This window comes from Argopecten irradians, chromosome 7, assembly GCF_041381155.1.
Source record: "Argopecten irradians isolate NY chromosome 7, Ai_NY, whole genome shotgun sequence".
Lineage (NCBI taxonomy): Eukaryota > Metazoa > Mollusca > Bivalvia > Pectinida > Pectinidae > Argopecten > Argopecten irradians.
The window spans coordinates 22,932,172-22,950,169 of record NC_091140.1 but is presented as its reverse complement, the minus strand read 5'-3'; the positions used below and the strand labels follow the sequence as shown (position 1 = coordinate 22,950,169).

Genomic DNA, 17,998 nt, shown 5'->3' with positions numbered 1-17,998 from the left:
CTTTTGTTTTCATACATTAAGATGGCGGCATTAACTAACCTATTGCACACATCTTTTATTAGTTCCTTAAACATTTATGTTTGTTGTTTCCTCTTGGGACGCAAAAACAACCAACACGCGAACACAAAACAGTAAACAACTATGACCTAAACTTGATAAAACGGTAGACCTTCAGCAAAACAGACAAGACAAAGACAACAATAAAAAGTAAATGGTGTTTAAGGTAGTGTGTAAGAAAACATATATACCAAACACACGCTAACATAACTCCTACATGTTCTGAATGGGTCGCAGACAGATCATCGCGGTAACTTTTTTGGACAGTTTATTCGAGTCAGTCTGGTCAAAAAAAACCCGATTGGGATTGACAGCGTCTGTTGAACATGGGGATTTCCTAGTGATAATTTGACATCTCGCAGAACTTTCTAACATATAGATTCTCTCACAGACCTCAACCGGCAATTACCAAACAATGGGAATTTTTAACAGGTCGTCATCGTCACCGAGCGCTTGCCGACGATAGTTTGTAGGTATTGGGCAGGGCAGCGTCGGAGATAATAGGCAGAGCGCTTGCTCAGGCTATATAGAGTCTGGGACCAACTATCATCAAAGTAAATTGAGACTTTTCTCCCGGACTTTACGAGGGTAATTAACACAATGCACTTTACCGAAGTAACACCACCAGTACGTTGTTAATCAAACGTTTGACTGATTGAGATGATTCAGGGGGAAAAAAGACTTGAGCAGACGACACGTTCTGGGGAAACAGAGGAAATGGGACGTGATCAGAGACTAGACTGAAGGGCGATTAAGAACATTGCGGCTTTCACGAGACAGAAAGTGGATAGCAAATTCGCTCGTTTTCTACAGAGTAGTATAAAATAAACCTAGACATATACAGCGGATGATGCTGAATGAACTTTAATGGATCTCCTGGTTCTCGTATATGTATTTTACGATTCTTGTTGAACGCCGATGCTTTTCACAAGTGCATAATGCGAAGTATGATTTTTGCGACGGGAAATAATTTATGTCTTGTACTATTTCCAAGTTCTATCTGCTATGTGAGTAAGCTCTAGATTTAGTAGCGTAATGTCTTTAATATCAAACACAAAGAAAACTATAACCATACTATATTATCTATCATACGGATGATTTTTCTTGTAGATATTACAGTTTTTAAAAATTAAACACATTTTTCAAAAATAAATCACAAGCAAAGAAATAATTGCTGCTAAAATGTCACCAGATAAATAATATATTTGCTGGATTTAGAACAAACCACATACAAATATTACCTTTTGGCATGAAATAGATGTAACTAAGCAGTGATACTTGTAAATCGACCATGCCCTACCTTGGGCAGCTGTCGTCTGCGACATCCAGTGATATTTCATTGTTGTATATCTCTTTCCACGAGTAGACGTAATAAGCATATTATCTACGAGACAAATATAGTATGTCAGAATACGGCATCATGTCATCGCTCTTGACTTTTCATTTGTTGAAACGTTCGTATACCATTTACTAGAAACCTTGATCTACCACGGACTTTAAGATGGTCAAATCACTGTTCTTAATGGCCTGGCAATGTCATACAAGGAATGGCTGTATTATTTGCCAGCGCTAGAATGGTATTTGATATATTTGGACAAACGGGTTTGCAAATAGTATAATTGTATTATTTCAAACAGCTATGTAGGTAGTATTGTTGCTGGCATTGAAATATGTTTCTTTCAAGATTCAACCAAAAGCATCATAACATCATTGATATGAATATCAGGTCTGACGTTCTTAATTTTTTCAATATTTACAGCTATGTTTTAGCCCCACTGTGACAAAGCTGTATAATTATGTGTTCGTTATGAAACAATGTGTTGATATGGATATTATTTATCCTTCTTTGCTTTTTAAAAAAATTTGCCTGGGCATATTTTGCTGCAAAATACGACTAGGAATCTACGACTGAGTCGACCCAAAGTACTTCCTTTCAGTATCTACACAAGGTTATTATTCATCATCGGTCGATATATGGCCTTATTTACTGTGTCCTTTCCATATTCATTCATCACAGTCATACACCAGAAATATCCCTTCTGTCCCAGGGGTGGCGTAAATGTGACGAAAAGGAATGAAGTTCCAGCATCACCAATAGATAAGCTAAAATAGGGATATAAAAGGCGTCACAACCGCGTCACTTTCCAAACATCCAGTATAGCTAAGCCTCTAAATAATTATCTTAGGCTAAAACTGGGGATGATGGGACAACTTGTAAGAGAATAGCTGAGAAATGTAATGAAAATCATTCCCAATGGAGTTGTCTAGGGAAACAATTACTTTAGCTAGCTCTCGATAAGCGAAATTTTATGTCGTAAGTTCACATACACTGCTATTTGTATAATGTGCTGTTGTTGTGAAATATCTAGGTCCTATGTGGACGTCATCCAATGACCGCTAAAGATTAGAAATGCAACTTCACAAGGCCGACGTCACTCAAGTATCGCCCAAGGAGATGTAACCTCAAGGCCGACGTCATTGAGGTATCACCAAGGAGACGTAACTTTACAAGGCCGACATAACTGTCGTGTCACCAAGGAGATGTAACTTCAGCATAATGTGACCAGATGGGATGAACTGTTTGGTGACCTTGGTGGCATGCTTCAGTAAGATAGCACTATAAAAAGGGCAGTAGTCCCACTATTACAAGGATCACGAATATACAGCAGCCTCCCAAACCACGCGGAAATTCACACACGCATTAACTAAGTAGTTCCCTAAAATGTCTTATGTCAAAAGACATCAGACCTGACATTGGTTCTGTCCTGTCTGTTTTATTTAGTCTTAAGTATGCATATAGACATAAATCATTACCTACGGTCAGTCATTCTGTCTCGTGTTACATATTCGTCCGAGTATAGATATGCCACAGCTTAATCAACGGTCTGAGACAAAGACGGCCATTCACACCACAGTGTACCCTGAAATCCATATCATCGGCCCTAATAAATCCTGTATATTGTATAGGTTCGTCTCTGCAAAATTATAGCATGCCACATTCAATGATTCCATGTCAGACAGTTCGTTCACGATTGTCTAAAAATAAAATAAAGTGAATAGTGGAAGCGGAAGGGATTCCCGAGGGTAAGGGCTAGACGATCTCTCCTGACGTATTCAGCAAGGAAGACATATGATGTTTCGTAGGCTGACTGATAACTACCAAACACCATTTCTAATTCCTTGGTTGATCTGTCCTCGGGCGAGTATGATTATTTTCGGGTTGCTTAGAGAGATATGCTGTATGGAATGAATCTCCTGGGATGAGCATGTGGTTCTTGAGCAGCTTACTTGAACAAGTGTCTTTGAACTCTTTAGTTGCAAAACGTTGGGAAAAGTCTGACAATTTCAATTTTAATCTTTGGGGACGAGAATGTCTTAAAACATTATCAAATGAAATCATGATGCGTTTGGCAACGAAACCCAAGATCAGTCATGGGAATATCGATTTTCTGTCTTGATATTGATAAAACAATTGGACGAAATGAGCCTCCCACGCTGCACACAAAAGCGCTGCATGCTGATATGTATGTTGATGCACTGTTTATTTCATTGGAGCCATCACTCTCTCTGACATCACATGAATATTATGGAGATGTGGGTTCTTCGACTCATACATGTACGCCGTTCTATGTACACCAATAAACATCCTTTGTATTGCGCTACTTCATATTGCAGATTTAAGAAAAAAAAACTCATCAACATGGACAACAATTTAAAACGTCATATTAGAGAGATAAATGGTCAAGACAACGAAATGGTCATGTATCCAGATTTGTGATCGAAGATAAATACACCTTACAGACATGTTTGGGGGAAAAAGCAATACAACTGTTGTAAATTCCACAGAACTTACAAAACAATAACAGCACGTGTACAGATATACTGGTAAGGATGTAATTAGGAACATTATCCGTGAGTAATAATTGTCTATTAGACTAATCGCTCATAATCGCTTGGCATTGACAAAAACACATTCATGAAGTAAAGATAACAGGGATCACGGAATCCTTAATTTTCCTGATCCAAACATGTTAGTAGTTAAACACAACCAAAGTCAAACAGAGACTTAATTGTTATCCTGTCTGCATGTCAAACCCAAGCTCTTCAATTTGAAACCTTATATTACCGGTGAACATAGTGAGGTGCCTTATAGGCGAGAAAAAACATTGAACATAGCATTGATACGATAAACATACGCAACATTTGTTTTAATTTTCTGACCTACTCACAAGGCATGTTTTTCGGTAAAGCTCAGAATGGGATGCAAAGACGCTTATCGTTGTGTACTGTATGATCCCTATAGCCATGTTATGTCTTATTAAGAATTCAATTCCTCTTTGTTTCATGCCAGCATTTTTTCTCAGGCCCAGCATTTATCTTTGCGTTATGAACTGAATTACAAATTCAAACGTGGAAACAACTTTTAAGAATGTTTGTAAACCAATATGTGGTTCTGCATAGAGTGCGAAAGTACGAAACTAATGACTAGATACGAATAATATAGGGAAACCTTTCCGCTCATTTTAATGACATTTTCTGTTTCAAATATCTCTTCAACATGATCATCCATGTGCTGTTAGATCATTGTAAGAACGTTGAAAGTCTGATTAGTCCAGACATTTATACAAGGCTTCGGCTTAAAGTTCCCCATACATATTGATAAGGACTGAAATGACGGGACGCTATAGTTGATTAGAGCGCACTTAATGTCAGTCATACTTACTCGATATTATCCTCATCTATTGACACGGTGACGCTAGATTTGATATCCAACTCCCTAAGCTACATCTTCCAAATCTTATTTGATATCTCGCCCCACCAAATTATGTTATAAGTCCTGACCATTTGATGACGGTGTTGGAATATCACCCGGAGGATTTCTCCGGCGGATTGACATCTGATCCGGGAATATCATGTTAGGAACTGAAGAGAGCAGTGAGGATTAGAAATGATACAGGGTATTATATTAGAGGCTAGAGTACACTAAGATAAGGATGCCAGATCACAGCTAGATATGCTTTATTGCTGTCACCGCTCTGTCTTTGTAAATCGCAGACTTATCTACCCATAAAGATAGATATTAATTGTTACGTCATTATTTTGTGTGTCGAATCGTCATCGTGTTCTTTTACTGTTATGACGTTAAGCTCACAAACAAATGACGTGCAATCAATATTGCTCGCTATTGTAGAACAAAAATATATGCCGCTGTTTTCTAAATGATTTCTCATTACATTTCCCGAGACAAAACGTATAAATGTAGTGAACGTATGCGTCCTGTACTGTGTCGACTATTTTTGATAGGGTATGGAAAAACAGCATTGCTTGAGGAACGGTTGTCTTAATGCCATGGCTATATAAATTATATCGTTAGATTTCCAACAATATATCAAAAGCCAATTATTTCCTCTGATTAAGCCCTTGTATATATATTGATCAAATAAATATATTGTTAGAATAGCTACTTAAACAAGACATATATGTCTGGACATTCACCCAGGCGTCAAATGATATATGAAACAGCCACTGCAGAAAAAGTCTTCCTGTATTTCGTCGTGATTGTTCTCATTCTTCAAATAAGATTTCCACACACAATGTACAATAGATCTTATGCAAATTGAATTAACAAATGGCATGTCTGATGAAGTGAATATCCTCTTCATAAACACGGCTATTGTATAATTCTTTTAATTGATATTTTTAGTTTATCTCTCATTTCTCTATAACTCTACGATATGTTTACCAAAATTGGCAGAATATGGAACTGAAGAAAAATAAAAAAAATCATACTTGATAGCAATGATGTCTAATCAGTAAGACAATGTTTAACAATTGCTTGAAACTGTAATATCAATGTCAATATATTTTACCTAGCATGTAACTTTCTGCATTTCATTTTCCCCGTTTTTCTTGTAATCTTATGAAAATAGAGAAATATATCTCATTTAAGTAAGGAAATAAATCTCATTTATGTTAGCCTGACCCCAATCAAAACCTGCAGCTCGTTTGCTGAGTTTAATTAACTGCAATCAAAGACAACATAATCAAATTGATGTTGTTGAAATGACATTTATTAATGACGTAATTATCGTATCAAAACAATCAAAAATATTGGTTATCATGCAAGTATTGCAATTTCTTTACATTTCTATTCAGCATTATAAATAAGAAGCAGCAAAGACTGGGTACAAATCTTGCCACAGATGGCATGAGCGCAATGAGCTCTTGCTCAGTAAGGGAGAGGACGGGATAGAGAGAGGCCTAGATAGACAATGGCCTAGTGTAAGTTAGTAGAAAGATGACAGCCGTAAAACATTTCACGATGTCGCTGTTGTTAATTATGCACCTAACATGCTAAAAGCCCAAAAATGCAGCGAAAATATATCTATTTGGAGTTTATAATGCTTCATTTTAAAATCTGTTTCTTCTAAGCAAAAACTGGTTCGTAATTTAACAAGGCTTCCCGGGTCGTTCATCAACGATCCCGGATAATTTTACTTCTGATGCCCGGATAAAACTTCTGAATAGAAAAATGATATTTTTGAACACGGGTCATTTTTCACGTTACAGCGGATCAGACGATAAGAAATTCATGACCTTACAATTATTTGAAAAATTTAAAACGTGACATTCAGGTAACTTTGATATTTAAGGACTAAAATGTCTACTGGTGTTGTAAGTAACGGAGATTCGCATTAACTTCGTAATTGTGAAATCGTGATTGAAAATAAATCGCGAAGAAAGTTGGTTAACAGTATCGGGTACTACTGATGTCGAACACAAACAAGTTAAAAACTCCGACAACGTCATCCTACATCTTCAAAACTTGTTTTTATCTTTAATAACGCTAATCATGAAGTAAACCAGGGGTGTATACACAAGCCTTTGTACATTGAAGGGATAGGAAAATTGCACAAAAAAAATAATTGTACAATTTTGTTTTGATAACAGCATTTTACTGGTGCCAACACAACATTCCTAGACTTTAATACCGGTACGAATCAGCGGTATCTATAACGGAACACATTGTGCCAACCGAACCGCTACAAGTGGTTCGTTTCTTGAAGTGAACCACTTGGATCAAAGATGGCGTTTCGGATGCATTTAATTTCTTATCGAAACATTCAATACTTTGTTGAAAACAAGACACAATATATTTATATTCGTTGAAATTTAATGTATTATGTATTGCAATGTCTTTTGAAACTTTGTAGGTATTGTTTTTATATTCCCAATGCCCTTTAGATTTATTAATTTTTTTCAAAGTGTATCTTTCATATGGATGCCACCATATGGAAAACGCGTTCCATTAGGCGGTGCCGTATCAGAGCCAGAAAGCCTGATTTAGCGATGAGAAACATATCTGAACATATGTGTCCAATAGGACCAGTTTATCGCACGGCAACAGCTATACTAAACCTTTGTCACAGTAAATGAAATTTATCGAGATCTGCCGTTTCCTAACTAACGCTTTAACATACCCTGTCACAATTTTACATGTACTCAAAAGAATTTCTCTCAAGATAACGACCATTCAGAAGAGACAGTGTTATAACACGCGACGCGACCTCCTCACTTTAACCATGTTAGTTTGTAATACAATGTCGTATGCTTATTCTGTGATAAATGCATGTCGTCTATTGGAAACACTTCCATCTTAGAACTCTCGTGAGATAATTTACTATCGACAATACGACTTCCTCGTTTCGACATCAAATCAAGTTACCCATTAATCGTTTTAATTTTCACACATTGGTTAATTCAATCTTGAATGAGGAGCCATAAAATCAAATACATTGATTTAATTATATAAACCTAAATAAATTACGTCACAAAGACGTGATCTGTTAACGAAACTCGTTTTGACAGATATGCTGATTTTAATACGCAAAGAATTTGTGAACAGATCAACGTGGTTTTAAGCATCAAGCATTATGTAGCGATTACACAATTCTGTTGACTACCAAAGGTGGCTTTTATTTCACTCTCGGGAAATCAAATAAACACTACAACCGCTGAATAACAATAAGATTATACCACGGATTGTGAGAAAAAAAAATGAGTGAAGGCAACATCATGTAAAACAACCATCCATTGAGTAGCCCGTATGTGACTATACAGACAAATATTTCACTATTCTTAATAAAGAAATATCAACTCACCGAATAAGTATCTATTACTTTTGTGTGGTATATAAGTCAACATTGCGATTTTTTGACCAGCGATGATAAGCTATAACGCCACGGTATGGGAAAATTAAAGTAAATATAGAAAGAATTTTATCATAACTATTTACTGTTGATAATGCTATTCGTGTTATTGTATATGAGCAACATTGTATTAGGTCATATCACCATTTCATTTCAACAAATTGTATTGCAAATAATATGCAAATGGATTTGGCAACAGGCAAAGCCTATATTAGCCATCTCCAAATAAATTCGGTATAGTACAATTATAGACAAAATATTTTAACATTTAACATTACATTATGAATGAATATTATTATTAGTGTATCTCCCCAACCTATCATCGTAGAAAATCTAAAAATGAATTAGTTTTAGATATATATTCTGATATACATTGCAATCAACATGTATTTTTTCTTCATCACAATTGTCACAGCCATGTAGTAGAGTTTTTGTGTTAAAATACGAATGGTGAATATTAGAGTTATGTATTTTGGTTCTGTGTGATAATCTTTGTTCAATAAATAATGGACATATAAAAAAAATAGTGTTCTGCTGTTTCATCACCAAGGCCACAAGAACAAATTGGAGAATCTCTCAAATGATCGCGAAATAGGTCAAAATTTAGATTGCTAGAGGAATTTCTGAGCTGGCACAGAGTAATATTCATAATTCGAGAACCTTTGTTTATAAAGGAATTTTTTTATTTCAGGTTCCATTTTATTAATGTTGAAAAGGAGTATTTTAAATTGTGCAACAGTATTAACATTCGATTAGTCAAAGTTTAAAGCGAAATAATTAAATTCCCTAAAGGTACTTGGAAAAAAACCTAGTAACATGTTGGCGAATAAACTACCATTACTTAATGATGTAATTTTGACTAAATATAACATTTACATATAGATAGAAGATTCTTTTACTTTTGAGATATCAGGTGATTTTCTCCTTGTTTAATTGTCTCTGTCAACATATAAAGGCACTTTGTCTTTCAGTTTCTAGTTTGAATTTAGAATGGAAATTCCACACCGTAGCTGTTATATTGATTGAATGTTCTATGCATGTCTCAGCTCTTAGTTTTTTTTATTGCCTCCTCCAAACCATCAACACTACTTGGACGACACAATACCGATAATCAGCGATTTGAAAGGGGAGCTCATTTGATTCTAATAATTTATATCTCATTTTTTAACCGTCAGATGAACTTCCGTATGTCAGTGGCCTGTCACACACAGTTACGGAAGTCTGGATGTAGCGAGTGTTGAGTTCTCACAGCACAAGTCATGACAGGTAATCAGCATGCACGATCCGAGTCCTGGATTTACTCTGATACCCAGCTTGGTTGTAATGTTTCACAAAATTATTTCGCTATTGACGAATTCTAATACGATTTTTACATGAAGCAGACTTTTTGGTTAGCCGTTTACTTTTAGCTACATTCTGCCATGATGATATCTCCAACATAGATAATGAAAACAGAATCAATCGGATAATAATATGATAAGTATAACTAGTAACGCTCATCTTTGGATTAATGACAAAGAGTTAATTAACAATTGGTATTAATATTCAATAGAATCAAATTTTGCTTCAATATTATTTTGCGTTTCAAGTTTCAATTCTTACTATAGCTTAATATCCTAAAAGCACTAAGTTGTAAGGGCAAATTTACAGTATATAAGAACCAATAGATATTATCTCAATCTTTCGCACGAGTAAAAATGAACCGTTCTGATACTAGTTTGTCTCGGTCATATAATAGAAATCAAAGCCTTCCACAAATGGACATACATTGTACATCAATAGATGCAGTGATAGCATGACGTTGATTACAAAATAAGAAAAAGAAATAAGCTGCAACTCATGAATAAATTGTCTACTCTAGCTAAAGTGACAATCACAGCCCCAAAAGTACTATAACGCTAACGCTCATAAAAGTGCACAAGGATGGAAATCCAATAGGATCTGTCAATTCATCAGTATCTCCAGTGTACTGGGTACTAAAAGAGCAGACGTTTGTTTCCAATCCATCTTTTGCGACTGATGAAACGTTTCTTTCTGACGCCATTGTTTGTCGAGCCGACAGAATACTCAATATAGTATCTTCTCGTTTGATAACCCAACACTATAATACCCTAACACAATTAATATAGCAATTTTATAAAAAGAATGATACACAGGGGTTCTATGACTTGGTATTGACTCAACGATGTGTTTAAGATATTTTAATAACGTTACAAAAACGCGTCTTGGCCTCAAAACACAGTTTCATAGAAAAAGGCCGAAGTGGCGATCTTCTGGATGAAAAATCAATGACATAGTTAGACAGTATTGTCGCCTACGGCAGAAATGTGTGAAGTATACTCTAATATTTGCTATACATAGCTAATATACTATGTCAATTGTGATAAGCTCCATAATCCCGAGATCATCAACAACGCAGTAATTGATTGATGGAGTTTACCATGATCCTCTCAGACGTAACAGAAGACGCATTATGAAGGGTGGACTGTACTGTACGGGAAGACGCCGGTACTCATTTGATCAGTTAGTGTAATTATTGTTTCGGTATTAATTGATGTGGTATACATATCCGATGTGTCAGTTAGTGATTCCAAAAATAAACCTCGTTATCCTTGGTGTCCTATTTAGATGTTACCTTTTGCTGTTACGTAGATAATGGTGTGGGATTCAGGATTTTCTGGATACTCACACTTATCCTACTTTAGTCAGTGAATGTTATGTTTATAATAATTGGAATGTTGTTTCAGTTTTAGTTGAAACATGTTTTATTGGAAATAACTGACAAACGGATTGAGCATACGTTATTTCAACTTATATAAATACCCTTTCTACAAACTATTTCAGACATATATGTGTTACCGGTACCCGACCTTTTTAGACTAGTATAATCTAGAAACAACAAGCCTTCCTACAGAGTTCTTAAAGATACACAAACATTATTTTCTTTTGCAAACGTTTTTGTTAAAATTTTCCATTACAGTAGTACGTCAAAAATGTTGACGTTTATACGTCACGTAAAATGTTGTCACGTTGTACATCGTAGCGCGTGCGTATTTCCATAGTAACCCAGTGACCAACGTAAATGAAACCAAAGTAATCATAGTCTCTGAATACAAATCTTCTCACAGGCAAGTTTAGAAACCATCTGTGGTCTGTTAGGAGCTACAAACTAACCTGATGAGGAATTAATCTTAAAAATATTGTTGTTCCTGATCATATCGACAAATTAGATCAGAATTATTCTATCGATGTCTTAGGGAAAAGATCACTGGATGCGTGATATATGGTGATAATATTTGCGTTTTATCGAAGTATTTATTGATACTTCCACTTATGTTATAGTAATTCATACTCAACACCTAATCTGATTTTGAGCTGACGACATTGTATAGATATTTATATATATTGATAAGAAATAGAAGGTGTTCCTAGGTACCGTCTGTCAATGTCATATCATCTTGTTATCAGCATACAATAGATGGTGACCCAACACGCACATCTATAGTATTCGATCCTTACCGCCGTAGACTGTCGTAATGCCGTTATAGAATCCCTGGGGGACAATTTCGTCCTTACACAATATGTGATGCTGATCAGCAATCACTTGTCTGCTTCAATCTCCAGGTCTAACAATCACGCCTACACTTCAATTATAACCATAATAAACGTCATCAAAAATAAGGGAAAATTTCATATGGAAGATTTACCCTCAAAACGGGTATGAAGATCTGAGCAATATGGGATTCGATATTTACTGTCACAAGTTTCTTTTTATTGACATTACTTTTTCGGAGAATGCTGCATATTCTTTTGGAATTTAGCGGGGATTGTAAATGAGTTTCTGCTGCTTCGTTGGCTTTTGCTGCCGGTATTATGGATTAAAGCTATTAAGTTTGAATACGAGACCAACCGGCGAGGGTATTGATCCTAAATCGTCGAGATTTATTGCTATCCTCTATTTGTTTTATTTCGTAATAAATCATTTGGGGTAAAAGAGAAATGGTAGAATTAGTGACGCGGTGTCCATTTTTAGATGTCCTTTTTTATTTGATTTCTAAATTATTATTCCCAAATTATACGCAATTTCACATAATCATTTTCTACACAAGTGTAAAGATCAGAGACACAGTGAAGAACAATGTTATAAGTTTCCCGATTTTATCATTATACGAAAACCATGGGTTCGTCCGGTAAGATATACAGAGTTCCTTTAACTAATGCCGTAACATTACGAAAATGACAAAGAACTGGTCGGAGGTTACTAAAATTGTGTATGTATTGGGATTTCCAAGTTTTAACAAAACGTCTCAAATAATATTGCTTCAATTTCAGTCTTGTAAGAAGGAGATTATCTTACTTAGCCGTGACATAACCTGGAAGGGAAACAAAAGCTTGGTGATTTTTTACTTTTCTGTTTTCGAGATTTAAAGAGGATTATATTGATGAGCTTAATCTGAGCTGTTGAAGTGTCCTATTTTAGTCTACGACGTTAGTGAACAGTAACACGTTATCATAGTGTGGAGGAAGAAAACATGTCGTAAAAGTCACTCAAAATGAAACACTTTCCAAATATTTCAACAACTATAGGTAACTTGCCACATCCCCCATGAAATTCTACACAACATGATAATCCTCCCGAAAGAATTCACAGCCTACTACGTCCCCCAAAATAATACAGAACATACCATAGCTTCCCAAAATTAAGTTTCAAAATAGTATAATCAATTACTTATTACTACCGAAAGACTTCACAAATTATCCGCTGTTGTGCTCTTTATCCTGGTATATCCCCCAGTACTTCTACATACAAAATAACAGATATTAATTACCAGCATTACTAATTCAATAAAAGTGTAAATTTATCTCTCATAGCTATAATTACAATAGTATTTTATCAAATATCTCATCTTACTAATGTTGTGTTACTTTTTAAAGCACCCTAGTCGACTTTTGGTTTGGTTGATAATGTATTAACAGCAAGGGTGCGTGTAAGGACGGCCTCCCCCGTGTGTAGTGTCTTGCGAGTGGCAAGTGTGAAGTATGTGTTTTTAGACTGTGGTATATTCGTGTAGTGTCTTCTGGTACAGTGCTATATCACTGAAGCATGCTGCCGAAGACACTAAGCAATAACAGTCGTTCCACTCCCTTTATGCTGAGCGCTAAACAGGAGCAAAAACTACCACTTTTTACAGACTTTTGGTGTGTCTCGACCAGGGGACCGAACCCAGAGCATACCTCACAGGGGCGAGCGCTATAAAGAAGGTTGTATCAAGGAAGATGTTATGAAGAACAAAATTAGGAAGAAAAGAACAGATATTATACTTAATTTAGTCGCCTTTTACGATCATGCAAAAGGGGCAGTAGGTACAATTCTAACGCCCTACCTACAAAACCCAACTTTATATGAAAACTTTTCGTATTTATACGAACATGATATACAGTTATAGAAGATCCTTGGTTCCATTCCTTGTGCTAGAATTTATTGAATTACATATATACACAGTATATCGCTTTATACGGTCTTGAAATCTTCCGAGGACACAACCTTGGTGTATTTTACTGTTAGACATGGAGACGAAATATTTGTACACTCGTTAACACTTGCCAATCCTGTCCCTTTGTGAACAATTATGTCGTATATAACTGGCGTTGATTTGTTATAAAACAGTAAGAAAAAGAGATGTTTTGTATTGATTTTTTTGAGTGATGATGTCCTAGACAGTGCAGGTCGGGCTGGCGTTATGACAGATGAGCTATAGGGACAATGTAGTTAAATGTATTAATCATTTTCATGCAACATATTCAAACCCTCTACCACCCATAAAAAGAATATTCTCGTTATATCTACGTGGCGTCTTCTATCCAGTCATATCATGGTTGAAAACTGAATTGTACAAATTGAATAAAACAAATCATAATCTGGAGTGCAAAAATGTCATCGATATCATATCTCAGTTGGTTCGTCCTGCAAGGATGACTATCCATTCCCCATGGAATTGCATTCAGACTTTTCTTCACACAATAATATGTAAACTTTTAACTTAATATCACGGATAGACAAAAAAAGTTCCCTACTGTCTCAACGACATCGGCAATGGTTTTATTTGACTTTTGATAAACATTTCTCTCACAAGAACAAGACGGTCAGCTGACATGGTAACATGATCGAATCGGGCGTCATATCGCGGTATTATAGAAGTGTAACAGTTCATTATGACCGCACTATAGTTATATCGAGGAGTATCGCCAGCGTTTGTGATCACTACTCTAAATTTCTTTCTACGATTCACATTGGACGTGAAATGGCAAAATACAAAATTGTAAGCATTAAAATCCTAAATTCACAAACCAAGTATTAAAGTGATTTCATCTGTGTTTTTGTGTTGGCCTTGTAGGTCTTATAAATGATATTCTGTGTTTATGTCTATTTACAGTAAGTTTTATCGTACACATTTCACTATCTTAAAAGTCAGAAAATTAAGAGCTTGTAATATGTTTCATAATGTATATTTACCTTATCACAAATAAATTCACGTTAATAGAATCATTGAATGACAGAAGTAATTCAGCTATTGGCAGTGTAGCATCCATGGTATAATTTGTAACTCAGCTCGATGATGATAGTTAATGATTTTGGGATTTCTATAGACGGTGATGCATCCTTATCCTAGCCCAATCAATGTAACCAGTACCTCTACCACGGCGCCAGGTCGTCCCGAAAATATTGTAGTTTATTACCATATACCCAGTAAAATCTAATTAATGAATGAGACATTGTATATAACTAATTCACGGGAAAACATAATTGTTTAAAATGACTTCAATTATCAACAAAGTGCGTAACTCCTTTAGATTACCACATCTCCCTTGTATTTTTTACTATCCATTTCTTTTTACGTGTAATACGCTTAACTTACAGTTTATTATCAAGTTTGTTATTCATCATAATTGTTTTGTTTTTTTATTGTTTATTTAACAGAAATAATTTATTTCTGACTGTCACAACATAATGCACTTTAGGTGATGATCAGAATAAAAAAAATCCTTACAACATCTTCAAAACATCTAGTTGAAGTATGGCAAACTATAGAGAGGTTCAAGAAGAATATAAGTTCAAGCGAGTGAATTATTGGGCTCTGCTTGCCCGGAGCGGCCAAGTGACTTTAAAAAGCATTGCACACCCCTGCTACGTAAAACTTTTTGTGCCTCGACTAGTAAAGCTGGCACTAACAAATGCGTCATATCACTAAAAACGGCCAGGTTTAAAAATACTTCAACATAATTACAAAATGCCAAAATAATACCAAAACTAATCACTAAAACGACTTTTAACGTCAATACACAGCATTCATGTAGAAGATATTGTAATCAATACCTATATATAAGCAGCAAAGAAAGTGAAATATGTTTAACGTTCAATCTCATGTTAAGTTTTGAGAAAAAAATGAACTTCAATACTAGTAATATCTTATGACGTCAAAAGTCATGAAAGCATTATCCAATTTTACATAAAAATACAAGAGCCACGTAATTTTAATCACATGAACTGTTGTTATGCCGTGGTCAACATATTCGATTCGCAAGTTACATGTCAACACTGCACAAGTATCACGGACTTCAATAACGATTTCTTGTTAAAATGCAAAAACACCATACAGATAGTTAGACCTATGTCTACAATACTGGGTTTACCGCACCTTGGCCCAACCATTTATTTATAAACACAGCCGTCAACAAAACAACATACTGGGTTTTACGAGTCCCTTTTGTTTGCAATAGAATTTTCTTGTCGGAAATTTGATCTATAATGAGAAGTTTGACTGCCTTTAAAAGTCTTACACTTCACAGTTGTAGCAAAATACAAAAAAGGTTCCTGGTGAAACAGCTTATTGCACTCTTGTGAAATGTTGAAATACGAAACTAGCACTGCATGTAGTATAGGCAAACCATAAAATGACAAATAGCGAAACTGTGACATTTTATTTTGGCAAAGATTAAACCCTTAAAATAGGAAATGAACAGATCTTAATGTTATCATTAATGGACATTGAAACAACAAAACTAGATTTGTAATAAGAATGTCACAAATTAATTCAAAAGTACGAAAGTGATTCTAAGAGCAGAGTCGCTGACTTTATACAGCTCTCTGTCCATCCTGGACTCCTGGATAGGTTGATGAAAAATCTTATACAAAGGTCATAAGTGTGATAATGGAAAGGCACAAAACCCCATTGCGTGTAGGGGTTTGAATAAAACTTTGAAATATCGAATAAATCTCAAGACATATTGCACTTTGGGACAATCCGAAACAGAATTGTGATTTTCTAAGCGTGTTTCACTATTCAAACGAATGCAATAGTGACAGTAGGTCATGGCTTACCTCAGAAACTAAACGGTCCACCAAGAGTATTTACGTTGCACTGAATATCGAGAAACTTTAAATTTCTGTCAAGTTTTTATGGTGTTTAAAAAGAGTCAGAATAAAAAAGAATATTTCGCTTTTCTATATATGTCATATTTTCCAACACCTGCCAAGCCAAATGCACATTGTCAATAAATAAGTAAATAGTACGTATATATATAGGGTACGTTAACACTGATCGATACTGTAAGTCTTAAAAGTTTCTGTAGAAAAATAAATTAACTGAGATCTGCTAAAAATACCATTACTTTTTTAAAAATGATATTAAATGTTTTACCTACCTTTGTCCCTGTTTGAACGACTCACAAACACATCCGTAATATTTCCGTGTACAAGGACGTAAACACGCTCTCACTTAGGAGACCAGTGAATATATTGTCGTACACACAGCGCGTGCCCCCGTGTGATCCAGCCACTGAATCCAGCTAAACTGAGTCCTGACGTCGCTTCCTCTCGTACTGCTACGGACCAGGACTCAGCACCGACGTTATACTCTACCAAGCCTTACTGTGTCCGCCTATAACCTCTCTCAGTGCTGAGGTACTGGCTTCTAATACTGTAGCGTACATGTTTCTTGTTTTCAATAATCTCTGCAATACTTGGCCCGTCGATGTAGGATATTGAATAATAACTTAACAGCTAATGTCAATGGTTCAATATGATATACTACCAACACTTGATATTGTATTGTATAATCATAGGTTGTCATAGGTGGACGCATATGCAGCATGTTGCAGTGGTTTTTAAGTAAATGTGTTGATATACAATGTATTATGTTTCACATATCAGCGTTCCTCAAAATTATAGCAAGATAAAGAACAATCAAGAGCATGTCATCAAAAACTGTGATGTTCGTGCAATGTCTCTGTGGAAAAAAGTCATTATATTAAATTGATCTTTATGTTGCTTTGATCGCGTAAGCTATGAAACAACCATGATACCAATAGTACAAACTTCTTCACGGCGTTACAATTGTACTTTGGTTCACGATGTAAATGCATTCACGTGCTATGCTGTTGTCTGTTATATAATTACTTACATACATGCAGTTTCTGATATATCACTTACGGAGATCATTCACTCCCGAAGAGTTGATATGAAAGCAGCGCACATTATTGATTTAAATACGTATCAATGTATACTCGAGTCGCTTTTATTTCGCTTCCTATCCCGCGATGTCCAAGACACATGTTACATTAGGTATGACGCTCTGCCAGACATTTATCTGTCGGTTTGAAATACATTGATTTGTTTCTTATCTCTTACATTTGGTAGGTAACCAATTCATTAAACTGGTGATTTTTTAGCA

At 35.5% G+C, this 17,998-nt stretch overlaps 1 protein-coding gene across 2 annotated transcripts in view; it reads right to left on the bottom strand.

The window, feature by feature from the left end:
• Positions 1-17,210, bottom strand: part of LOC138327884 (major facilitator superfamily domain-containing protein 6-A-like) — a 41,802-nt gene extending 24,592 nt beyond the window's left edge. For both annotated transcript variants that reach the window (XM_069274329.1, XM_069274330.1), the window contains exon 1: positions 16,971-17,210. The gene's annotated coding sequence lies outside the window, so the exon portion shown is untranslated. The remainder of the gene's footprint in view (positions 1-16,970) is intronic.
• Positions 17,211-17,998: the final 788 nt, after the last annotated feature.